We start from the raw sequence: 12,928 nt of genomic DNA, 5'->3' as shown, positions 1-12,928 counted from the left end.
AGTATATCATGGGATATGAACCTTCTGAGATCTCAGCCAAGTGTTCAGATGAGAAGACCAAACAAACCCACTGTGTTGTTCCCATCGAAGCACAGCTTTGTTCTCAACATGACATTTGAGAACAGTTCTGGATTTTCTATTTAATTGTGATGATGATTCCTCTCTCACTGATAACTTAAGAGCTTGTGGGATATTTGAGAGCTGTGCACATTCAACTTTGAGTTGTCTAATCTCAGTTGGAATCCTTGCCCACCTATAAACTGTCATCCTCGTGTTTCACATTGGACAAAGGAATTTACATGTTTCGTCTGAACTGGCCGAAACTCCGTCACAGACGGATTCTGTTCATTCAACCACCCTCAGCAGCTCACCCACACTCGAGGGACATGGACTGGACAAGGCATGCTTGTCCCCGCCTACTCATCCCCTGCCTCTGCCCCATCCCCCCCCCCCGCCTTCAACTTGCTTAACCCCGCCCAACAATGTAATTACCCCAGCCCCGCCTCTTCACTCACCGCCCCACTTGCCCCCGGACCCCCGCCCCCCTGTCCACCCCCTCACACTCAACCCTGCCTAATTCACCCCAGCCCCCCCCCCCCTCCCCCCCCATCTCCCACTTTCAATTTGCTTACCCCCGCCCAAAAATTTGCTAACCTTGCCCCCCGCCTCTTCACTCCCTGCCCCAGTCTCTTCATCTCCCGCCCCGCCTCTTCACTCCCTGCCCCCGTCTCAACCAAAAGTGTTTATTCTGCTTCAGAGTTGAAGGTTGACTATTGCCACTATGTGTGATGCACTCTTACAGGTATGAAGTGTCTTTCAGTCCAGGTCACAGTTCCGAGAAAAACGTGACGCGACCGCTAGGAGGAGCACAAAATTGGTCCTTCAGTATTAATATAGAGATACAATGTTTATTGTTACATTTTTTGTGTCAAATTCACATTCTGAGGTCATCAGCATGTGCAGAAGAGGGTTTTACATTGCAGATGCTATTTTCGAGGAGTGGAATTACACCTCTCAGCGGTGACGGTCTGTCGTCGACAGACGTAATGACGTCAGCGAATGACCGATGATGTCATGACGTCCTGACGCCTCTCAGCAGTGACGTCACACATCACCATGTAAACGAATGTAAAACGAAAAGTGTTTATTCTGCTTCAGAGTTGAAAGTTAACTATTGCCACGATGTGCGATGCACTCTTAAAGGTACGAAGTTTCTTTCAGTCCAGGTCACAGTTCCGAGAAAAACATGACGCGACCGCGAGGAGGAGCACAAAATTGGTCCTTCAGTATTAATGTATAGATAATCAAGTTATAGGTCTCCTTTGGCATTTGACTCATCACATTTGATGCATTAGATCCCATCAGATCTTCGAAGCTAATTGCAGAGTCGAGTACTTGGACGGGAGACATGAGCTGTTGCAGATATGCATGAAAGTTTAAGGACAACAGGATAGCTGTGCTGGTAAAGTAGTCAAGTTTTCTTGTATTACTAGAATGTAACACCTGTCGTTTGGCTGATGGGGATACCAATCTTTGTGTAATTGCTCAATTTTTTTTTAAAAAAACAAGGTTGTGAATCGGAAGTAAATTAAACGAGGCAGTGTATCGATACCAGTCGAGCTCTACACATTTTCACGAGCGAGGAGGGGAGAGTGTTTATGGGATATTCATCACAGCCTTTTTCGATGCTGAATTATGAATAATATACAACACACCAAGAGGAAGATTAAAAAAAAAATTATCTCCTTCTCCCTCCTCCTCTCTTCCTTCATTTGATCAAACTGTCTGGGGTACGTATTCGGCACGGGCCATGCCAGGAAACAAACTCTCATCATCATCATGTATGTGTAGCAAGTTATATGTTGCGTGTATGTAAATGTGTGTACGCGTGCATATTCGTGTAATGCTATGTTGCTTGATTAGCGGTATTCCCAATCGGACAATTGTTGACAGACTCATGCAGGCATGCCTAGGGCGAGCTCCTTTTATATTCCAGCTTTCCACGTTAGGCTGTAGACGTGGGACTTACACTTGTCAGCACTCCTCTGGACCCTTAATCTGAATGATCATTATGAATATTTGTCATCATTTTTTTTCAGACTTTAAGATGGGTTATTTCTGTGATGTGCAACTTTTCTCAACTGTGCTGATTCGTTACTCTGCACACCTTTGTTTGTTTGTGTGCACCTCTACAACCAAACTCGGTGTCGTAATGACTGAGCATCAGCTATCACTCTGGGAGGTCTGTGGTTCCTTGCTTGATGCTCAGCATTTAAAAAGGGATAGTGCACTGACAAACAACCATTGCATATGCTTGAAGGGCCTAATTTGTAAAGGAACTCATACTCGTGATTGGATATCACTTATCTATTCTTGCAGAAGACAGATGGCACATTCAAGTGTCTCCCTGTAAACATGCATTTTCCTTCCTCACCCAATCTTACACTTGGGACTTACACTTGTCAGCACTCCTCTGGACCCTTAATCTGAATGATCATTATGAATATTTGTCATCATTTTTTTTCAGACTTTAAGATGGGTTATTTCTGTGATGTGCAACTTTTCTCAACTGTGCTGATTCGTTACTCTGCACACCTTTGTTAGTTTGTGTGCACCTCTACAACCAAACTCGGTGTCGTAATGACTGAGCATCAGCTATCACTCTGGGAGGTCTGTGGTTCCTTGCTTGATGCTCAGCATTTAAAAAGGGATAGTGCACTGACAAACAACCATTGCATATGCTTGAAGGGCCTAATTTGTAAAGGAACTCATACTCGTGATTGGATATCACTTATCTATTCTTGCAGAAGACAGATGGCACATTCAAATGTCTCCCTGTAAACATGCATTTTCCTTCCTCACCCAATCTTGCTGTTTTCTTTAAATATGTTTCCATGGATTCCTTCAACTTGGTCCTTCATTTGTCATAATTAGTTTTTGGACTATCTTGAGCCACTTCAGGGAACATTTTCCATGAAATTCTGGGTGTTTACAGTTTTCGTTTTGTCATTTCTTGTTGCATTTTGACCTGGCTTTAATATCCTATTGAAACTAGAGTTTGTAATTTTTACTCCGTTTGCGTTCTGATAGCTGTTCGTGCTCGGTAAGCTCTGTGAGGCAATGAGAAGCTAATTTTAATAAAGAATAAAATGTGTATGCGTCAGCAGAAAAATACGGACAATTATTGTGCATCAAACGTTGTTTTAATGTTTATCGATTTAACGGACATGCCAGGAGTCTACAATTTTGACAAAAATATGAAGATACCTTTTACTTTAAAGAACTAGCTTTCAAAGTCATACTGTACTCTTCATTAGATCCCTCGCGATAAAACCAAAAAAAATCATCCATTTCAATGAGGTGTGTTGCATAAGCAGATCCTCATTGGGAAGCTGATTTGTCCCTTTCTCCTATTGCATCCTATTTCCCTCCAGTCGTGTGACCTTGTCTGTGATTGGCATGCAGGAAATGTTCTTGAGAAACCTTTGACGCTATTTTTGGTGCACGCTTTCCCTTCTTGCATGTGCCTTTTGCCAAGGTTTTGAACAATACATGCAGTTATTCACGTTAATTGCTCTTGTTAAACCGGGACGTATGCATTTGACCGAGTGGAGATATAAAACTTAAATTTCACCTTTCCTGCTTGCATGTGTTCGCAATGTGGACCTTCTCTGTTGCTAATAAGTCTCTGTTATCGTCATTGCATTATTAACAGGATAGCCCAAAGGTTGTGTGTGTGTGTGTGTGTGTGTGTGTGTGTGTGTGTGTGTGTGTGTGTGTGTGTGTGTGTGTGTGTGTGTGTGTGTGTGTGTGTGTGTGTGTGTGTGTGTGTGTGTGTGTGTGTGTAAGTTGCTGTTGTTGGTTGTCATCTCCATATGCGGGTTTCAGAAGGTGGAACGGAGTCCACCCACTCTCGAAGTATCCCCATCCGTTTCATCAAGCGACCATGATTCATGGTCCAAGGCGATGAGTTGCTTACTCTTTGTCGAAAAACTGTGGGATCTTTATCATCCATGAGGTTTATCAATGCTGGCAGATGGTTTCCAGATTAACGTTTCAATCTTTCTGTCTGTGAGTGGACTCTTTGACACACAGATTAAAAGTTCAGGAATGCATTAAAGAATGCATTCCCAAACTTTTTCACCATTGAATTCAAGAAACTTCAAAGGGAAATTACGTATTTAAAATTAATGTCAAGTCAACGTGATTCTATTCTACTCAGCAAGCTCCTCACCAGTGCTTTTTGAAAAATGGAAAACGAAATTTCAAATTCCGCTCTTCATATTTTCTCACCGTTGATCATTTATCTCTTGTATATCTCACTGTGCTGTGGCTTCACCCTTCCTCTTGATCACAAATTGATCCGATGATAAAATTGCACATCTTTCGACAAGCAAATAAGTCCAGTTGGCTTCCAACAGCACTCATATGACATACACATCCGACTGGACGCGCTTTTCCATGAAATGTTTTACTGTAAGCTGCTGTTGTTCTCCTCTTCTCTAAGAAGGGGTGAGGTCTGATGGCACCAAGCTTCTGCCCTGGCTTGACCACAATACTCCTCCACCTTCCCTGTCCTCAACCAACTCTCTCCACTGTACAACCACCCCTACCTTACGGATATCCCTCCTCACACAATCTTCCCATCTCAACTGTGGTCTACTTCTTTTCCTCCAACTTTGCTCCCTCAACCTATCTGTTCTCTTCACCATTCTCTCTTCCCCCATCCACACTTAGTGTCCAGCCCACCTCAGCCAGCATTTCACCAATCTCCCCATCAAGCTTATTTGCATGTGCCAATCTCCTCCCTCAGTTCATCCATCCTCATTGTCTCCACCCCCTTCACTCCCGCAATCCTCCTGACCCATTTGTTCTTGCAAACCTGCAGCCTCTGTTGTCCCTCTCCTCTCCTCTCCTCTCCTCTCCTCTCCTCTCCTCTCCTCTCCTCTCCTCTCCTCTCCTCTTCTCTCTCTCTCTCTCTCTCTCTCTCTCTCTCTCTCTCTCTCTCTGGTAGGCCAGCATTACACACATCAGACGCTTCCCTTTCAATTTTCTTGATCTCTTTCTGTCTGCCATTAATCCCTGCACCCTCCTCCGCACATTCACACCCACCTGAATCCTCCTCCGCACATCTGCCTTGGACTTACCGTCCCTGGTCACTGTTCCTCCCAGATACTCAAACCTATTTCCCTGCCTGATCTCCTTTCCCTCTAACCCGATATTCATTTATTTTTCTCTGCTGCCCATCCCACATCATCTCAGTCTTCTCCCTACTCATCTTCAGGCAATGCTTACAAATGCCTCCTCCCCCCCCACCCCCCCCACCCCCCAGTTCATCCTGCATCTCCTGCCCACTCTCTGCCAAAAGAGCCAGATTGTACGCATACATCATGCTCCCCATACTACCCCTCAAGCTCACCTTCCTGCTTTCCAGCTCCATCAACATGATAAACAGGAATGGGCTGACAGAATGGGCTCTTCCCTTTGTTTCCTTGCACATCCCTTCCACCAACCTAACTTATACTGTTGTGATGCCGGGGTTCGGGGGTGAGGAGCGGGGTTCGGGGGCGGGGAACGACCGCGAGATGGAGCAGTTGGGCCGTCTCCACCCGAACACCCGAAATTGAAGGTCATCACTCCGGATAACTCCGAAGTCGACGGGTTGCTTTATGGACCATGGACGCCAATATTTCGACCACGCGGTTCGGGTCTTTTTGTCTGATTCCAATTTACCGAATTAGCCTCGTGGTCTCGCTACCGGGGAAGCCACACCCTTGGCCGGCTTTGTCCGAACCAAGTCGCTGTTATCGACTTGCATCCAGCGTAACCGAGCGGGAATTACCAAAGCCGCGCCGGCCCAAATAACAATTTACGGCACAATCGGCCTCCCTAATCCTCAAGCCCGAACCATACTGGGTCAATGAAAGAAAACACAGACAACAAACTGGAACATTTAACAGTTATTTATTTACAATAGGCAAGAGGGAGGGAAACGCAGAGCAGACTTAATCACGAATATAAATGTAGGCAAATGTACAATGGCAGTCACAACAGTTTTACTTACAGACTGGCGCCACACAGACACACACACCCAAAAAGAAATGGAGCCGGCTGGCCTTTATTGGACCCTCCAGCCACGGAGGATAGGCAAACTGGGGGTCAGAGTCTGGTCGGGTACCTGGCCGCCTCGTGCGGTTTTACCGACGCACTTGTGGAGCTCGGAGTCCGTGGACAGGAACGGGGATCCCCAGCTGGAGTGCTCCAACACAACCCACCACGGTGGGACTCGAACCCACGAACCAGGATCCAACGAGCGCAGCCAGGATCCTACGAACGACCCGGCCAGCCACGAACGATGACCGATGACCAGGAGAGCCCAGCAGAGCAGAAGCAAGGAACAACCTCCAAGGAACCAAGGAACAACCACCGGATACAGCTCGCGATTCTTCTTATCCCTCCCCCATGCGGGGTGGAGGGAGCTGCTCTCGGGTAACTCGCCTCCGGATTGAACGGGGCGTTTTCGGGTGTCGTGTTGGCCAGCCGCGATTGGAGGAGGGGCGTGTGGACGTCTCGGTGCTCCTCCCCCGAGAGATGCCCTGTTTTCTTCTCCATTGTCGACAGGGGGGGACATTCCTTTTTGATGGGGCGGAGTCAGAGCTCCGAGGCGAGGGGGCTCCGCCCATATCCGTAGTCAGAAACACGTACGTTATGGTGCCGTGGTGTGAAGTGAAAGTTTCGCAGGTGAAGCACTTGTTCACCCGCAGAGTGGAAGGAGGAGTGGTGTGAGGGTTTTGTTGACGTTGGTAGATTTAAAGGTGTAAAAAATACCTGATTATAAAAGAAACCCACAGCGCACACATGAAATTAACCCATTAGACATAGGGGAGGGATTCTAACTATCCACATATACGGAACGAAAAACTAAACTTTGGGTAAACTGTATGTGTGAATGCGAATGGTTTCCAGATTCGTAACAATACTTCCAGCACTCCCATCCATCTCAGTGTTGCCATCACCATCTCTCTCATGACAGTGTCATTGGCCTTCTCCAGGTCCACAAATCACAATGCCATCCCATCTTGCACCTCCAACCTCTTCTCCAAGGTCAGTTGTCTTCAGGCGAATATCCCATCCGTCATCCCCCAACCCTCTCCAAACCCCTGCTGCTCTTCTCCAATTTCCATCTCCACCCACTTCCTTCTCCTCCTGTCCAGAATCCTCTCCAGCACCTTCATCACATGACTTAGGAGCGTTATGCTCCTGTACTTCCCCGGATCTTGAGCATCATCCTTCCCCTTCCACATCAGCACAATTAACACTGTCCTCCAATCCTCTGGTATTGAACACTCTCTCATACATGCATTCAACAGCCTCTTCGTCCAACTGACTCCAACTTCTGCTACAATTATCTCAACACACCCCATCAATGCCTGGTGCTCTTCTCGTCTTCATCCTTTTCATTGCTGCCAGCACTTCCTCCTCTGTGATCTCCACCAACTTCACTTTACCCTCTGCATAACATGGTAGCTTCAGCTCGCTGTTGCTTTCTTTCTGGTTCAACAGCTCTTTGAAATATCCTCCCACACATTCAATACTGCCCCCCTCTCTTCACTAGCCTCCTGCCAACATCCTTAACCACTGTCTCCACCCCCCCTTTTATGTCCTTTCCATCCTCATCCCTGTCACGAGCCAATTTATATATCATCTTCCTCCCACCATCCTCTTCCAACTTTTTGTACACCTCCTCTTCCATGTAATTCCTTGCCTCATCCACAGCTCTCCTTGCTGCTTTCTTCTTCTTCTGCCCATGTACATGTGCAGCAACCTCGTATCCGCTGCCACCCCACTCCTCGATTTTTTCCCTTTCCTCTTCCAAACCTCCTTCTTTTCACAAACTGCCTTTGCTACCTCCTAGTTCCACCATACCTGGTTTCTATCCCGAGATGATGCACCCTTTCCTGATATCCTTCCACCCAAAACTTCGGCAATTCCCCGAATACTTCTCCGCACTTCTTCCACTTCTCCTCTAAACCTTCCGCTTCTTCGCTAAGTTGCTCCGACCTAGCCCTCAACCTCTCCTTGTACTCAATGAGGACGTTTCCCCGACACTTCCCCCACCTACTATTCTTCCGACTCCTGCTCTTAAACTTCCTCCTTTTCTTCATCCATACCACAAATACCACAAGCTTGTGCTGGGTGGTAACATGCTGTCCTGCCACTGCCTTACAAACCTCAACCCTCTACAAATGTTGCTTTCTTACCACCACCAAATCAAATTCTGTTCTATGTTGTCCACTCCTATATCTTAGAAGTGGGAACTGTGGGTATTGAAGAGGTGCAAATGTGGTGTGCTCGAGGAAGAATGGACAGCGTACATGTTCGTAGTTTTGCTCTTAAAAAAACGGTTTGTTGGGCTCTTTGGTAATGATATCTGTTATGCATCGAAAGGAGATGAATTGGGGAAAATAGAGAAAAAAACGTGCGTCAGAGAGCTGGTTTCCCCACGCTGAACTTGGCTTGGCCTCCCACTTCAATGCACACCTGTATAGACTGCGTGCCACAGAAGGAAACCAGTCCGAATGGAAAAAAAAAAAACAGCTAAGCCACAGAACTTTGAGCATTCCACCCTTTTAAGCAGCCTGGAGGGGTGGAGTTTGCTGTTGGTCAAAGATGACGCCCTGCCCTTCACTGGCGTGGCTACAGGGAGCAAGGATCATGCTCCACCTCTGAAGCCCTGAGCGTCGCATACCCGTTGGTACCGAACTGGCTTCACATGACATCACACTCCCTTTGAGCTTGGAGATAGAGACACGGTCGCATACGTCTTCTGGTCGGGCCACACGCATCAGCTCCTGAATTAACATGGGGTTGAATGCATTGCTCCCCATTTGCCACACAAACGCCCAGCAAAGGCACCAACAAAATGAGGCAGTCACCACAGGTTGTGGTTGCATTGTGATCTTGTGAAGTTTGGCTTGGTTGGTGGTAGAACTGAGTTTGAGTTGTGGGTGTTGGATGTAGGATGGTTGTTTCAGGGAACAAGATGCTAGTAACGTCTTGAGCAGGTGAGGTGGTGGTTGTTGGTGGTGAGGCAAAGCAAGGTGATTGAGGTGGTTGGGGTTGTCTTCGTGGTGAAGCCGCGCTGCTTGGTCAATGGCGAGCAGTTGTTTCAATGGCGAGCGGGGTTGTCATGGTGAGCTTGGATGGTGTGTTGAAGATGATAAGAAATCAAGTCATTGTATTTGAAACAGGCAGGGTGGTTATTTCTTTTAGTGAAAGGATTGTCATGAACTGGTAAGTTTGTTGTTGGATTGCGTGATGGTGAAGCAGAGTGACAGTTGGTGGTGTGGCAGGAACGGATTTTAATATGGTGCTTGCAAAGAAAGTGAATAAATGATGGATAAATGAAAGTGAAAGAGGGGAAACCTCCCTAATCCCACACAACGCATATTTCCCCACCTACTGGACACAAGGGAGGACCCTATCTGGGACATGTAATGATGAAATAACTCACTCAGGAACTACGATGCCTGGTGTTGGTTTTCTGGTTGGGATGGTTGGCTTGGGATTCTTGGATCCTGAGTTCAAATCCCACTTGGCTGTTGAATTAATACCAGGTGAGGTTGACTCTGCCTGTCATCCTTCTGAGGTTGGCAAAATGAGTGCCAGCTTGCTGGTATCCTGTGTTGGAGTGGTGACCTGTCCAGGATTGTGCCAAATAGCCAAAGAGACTGCTGAGGCAACACCAACGCTCTGCAGAGAGTACGGTCCCAATGGATGGATGGAACCACTGAATGTTGTGTGCCATTGCCTTGGAGTTTCGATTCTCAGAACTGTCACGGTATTAATCGAGAGACTCTTTCTGAAGAAAGATGTGTACATGTATGGTCCCATTATTTTAGAACGTAAATGGTGCTCACTTATTTTCAGCTCAGTGTCAACGTAAAACAAAAGAAATGTTTTTGTTTATCTTTTCCAATGAACTTTGCAGATTACCTGTTATGTTGTTGCGGTGCCCAGAAATCCATGTACGTTTGGTTGAAAAACGTTGTCCTATTCAACCAGACTCGGTGACATTATGGTTAGAGAGTCCACTCTGAGTCTGGGAGCTTGGTGGTGGAAACCCTGTCTGAGTCATACTAAAGATTAAACAAGAAATATGTTGTGAATAGCATGATAGTTGTGAAATCCAAATAAACAATAGTTACCATGGAAACAGTAATTTGGAAAATTTGACCTATCAAGCGTTGTACAATGTACATGATGGAATGGTGTACATAACAAATATGGATGATACATTTTCTAATCTTTGCCTAATAGGTGTTTTAGATGTTTTGGATGGCATTGACCTTGATCTTTAATCTTGATCAGATTTTATACACATATACTACACATACATATAAATAAGCTGTGTAAGTTTCAATCTGATATCTTGAAAAATTCCTGAGGTTTGGCAAAAATATAATCACAAAAATATCCCATTTGATTGTAGATTTGATTATAATGGGGTGAAATTGTTCTCCTGGACACGGTTTTTTTTTCTTTGCCACGTGGGACTTTTCCCGACGGCACTGACAAAGATGAGCAGAATCATAAAACAGAAAGAAAGAGAAAATTAATTAATTAATTCTATTTTGCACCCTCTTAGCTTGGTACTGATGTGGTTTACCAAGGTCTAACAGGGTCTTTGGGGACTAAGGGTTCTAATGAGGTCTGTAGGGTCTACAGAGTCTTTGAGTCCTCAAGGGTGTTGGGGCCTTAAGGGGTCTTGGGGTTATAAAGTATCTAAAGGGTCCTTGCAGAATTAAGGGTCTTTGGGATCTTAGAGGTTTTGGGGTCTTAAGGGTCTCAAACATAGGTCCAAAGGGTTTTAAGGGTCTTAAAAGTTTTTAGGGATTTAAAGGGTCTTACAGGGTCTAAAGGGTCTTCAGGGTCTTTGCGGTCTTAATGGATCTTAGGGTCGAAGGGGTCTAAAAGGCTGAAAATCTTTAAAGAGTATAAATGGACTTAAAAGGTTGAAAGGGTATAAAAGGTTAAAAATGGCCAAAGAGGTCTAAAATGTGAAAGGACTCAAAAGGCATGTCGAAAAGGTGTGTTCCAATATTCTTTAACGAAAAGAGATAATTTATAGACGTGGTCAAGGTCCAAAAACAAATGATGAAAAGACGTACTCACGACCCAATTCATGTTCAAACAGTGCTCAAACCAAGCTCAAATGAGCGAAGTTCCTCGTCCTCTTAATGATGACGTCATAAAACGAATATGACGTCATTGTGATGTATCAGGTTTGCGATAAATTATCTGTGCTGATTCCCGCAAACAAAATTCCAACGGCTTGCCTCGTTTCGGAGATAATGGTATAGGCGATTTCCATTCGCGGCGATATTATGACGTCAAACTTTTTTTCTCGGAAGAATTTCCAAAATCGGAGATGGTTACTGCCTGTGTGTGTGGGCTTTCTGCATATACATGGCAAGTTTTACGAAGATCCGATGAAAACTCTGGGTTGTGAAACAAAAAATGTCAAAAAATAGGAATGACGTCATAAAAAATGATATGACGTCATAGTGATGCATCATATGTGTGGCAATTCATCTCTGCTCATGCCCTGTTAGATTCCCGCAAACAGAATTCAAAAACCTTGCCTCGTTTCAGAGATAATTTTTTGGCCGATTTCCATTCGCGGAAATATTTTGACGTCAACTTTTTTTCTCGGAGGAATTTTCAAAATCGGAGATGGTTACTGTCTGCGCAGGTTATTTTTACATGTACATGCCAAGTTTCAGGAAGTTTCGATGAAAACTGGAGGCTGTGAAACAAAAAAGTCCACAAGAAGAAGATGAAGAACAACAATGTGAGTAAGACTTAGAGATCGTCCACGCGGATCTAAAAAGGGATAGAAAGTGACAACAGAGCAGGAAAAGCAAGAGATCTTTTTTAAAACATCAGAGAGATCGCAGGAAAGTTTAGGTCTGGGATTGGGGTCCTTAAGAGTGGAACAGGAAAAGATCTGACAATGTATACAGGTGAAAGAAAGGTGGAGGGATGAAACTGAAAATCATTTCAAACGCGATAGCAATACGATGGCAACCTTCGAAGAAAGAGAATATGAGCAAGAAGCAATGGTGATAGAATGTGAGGTTTGTAGAGCCTTGAAAGAGCTGGCTAATGGAACAGCACCAGGTGCCGATGAAATTCCAATGGAACTCCTTGAGGTAGTTGGGGAGGAGGTAATCCAAATTTTAACAGCAATCTGCATATAGATCTGGAGCAGGATTGTGTGGTGTTAAAGGTGGAAGCAATCAGTCGACAACCATTGTCAAAGAAAGGGATTGGAAGAGAATGTTCAAATAACCAAACCACTGCCTCAATTTCAGATGCCAGCAAGATATTATGAAAGATCATTCAACACAGAATGGAACACTTCATTAAACAAGAAATTCCCATTCATTAACGAAGAAATCATATCGCTCATCTGAGGTGGATTATGGAAGAAAGCAAGGGAATATAAAAGGGAGGAGTATCTGTATTTTATAAGTAATGAACACGGGCTACCCGGCACTGCCCTGGGATGGGGAGGAGGGGATTGGTATGCCTGGTGCTGCCCAGCTGGGTGAGCTTTTTACCCTGCGGTGGTTCCGGGACGTGTTGGACATCGAAAAGTAATGGAGTTATTGACCTCATGGTGGTTACCTTTTGCCTGAGGTCCGCCAGCAATACTGCCTGACCCCACGTCGCAATATCCACTTTGGAGCGGCCTTTGGTGGTCTCAAAACGGCATTCAAGGCCAACGTGCATTAGCTTAAAAGCTTACCCAGATTCTGAAGCACTTATTCCAAACATTTGGGGCCTCCAGGTGCTACGGTTTGGCCGTGAATGAATAACGCATAAATGCACAAACATACAAACGAACCCACAAACAAACACA

General features: G+C 45.3%; 1 protein-coding gene and 1 long non-coding RNA gene across 4 annotated transcripts in view; one reads left to right on the top strand and one right to left on the bottom strand.

Moving 5' to 3' along the window:
• The window catches only part of LOC147027562 (MAGUK p55 subfamily member 2-like), a 745,773-nt gene that overhangs the window by 258,069 nt on the left and 474,776 nt on the right, over positions 1–12,928 (top strand). The gene's annotated exons all lie outside the window — the stretch shown is intronic.
• The window catches only part of LOC147027565 (uncharacterized), an 82,136-nt gene that overhangs the window by 23,958 nt on the left and 45,250 nt on the right, over positions 1–12,928 (bottom strand). The window contains exon 3 of the long non-coding RNA XR_015057113.1: positions 9,997–10,129. This is a non-coding gene — a long non-coding RNA (uncharacterized LOC147027565). The remainder of the gene's footprint in view (positions 1–9,996; positions 10,130–12,928) is intronic.

This window comes from Eptatretus burgeri, chromosome 4, assembly GCF_056783735.1.
Source record: "Eptatretus burgeri isolate ZD-2024b chromosome 4, Ebu_testis_v1, whole genome shotgun sequence".
NCBI lineage: Eukaryota > Metazoa > Chordata > Myxini > Myxiniformes > Myxinidae > Eptatretus > Eptatretus burgeri.
This window is presented reverse-complemented; position numbering and strand designations above follow the sequence as displayed.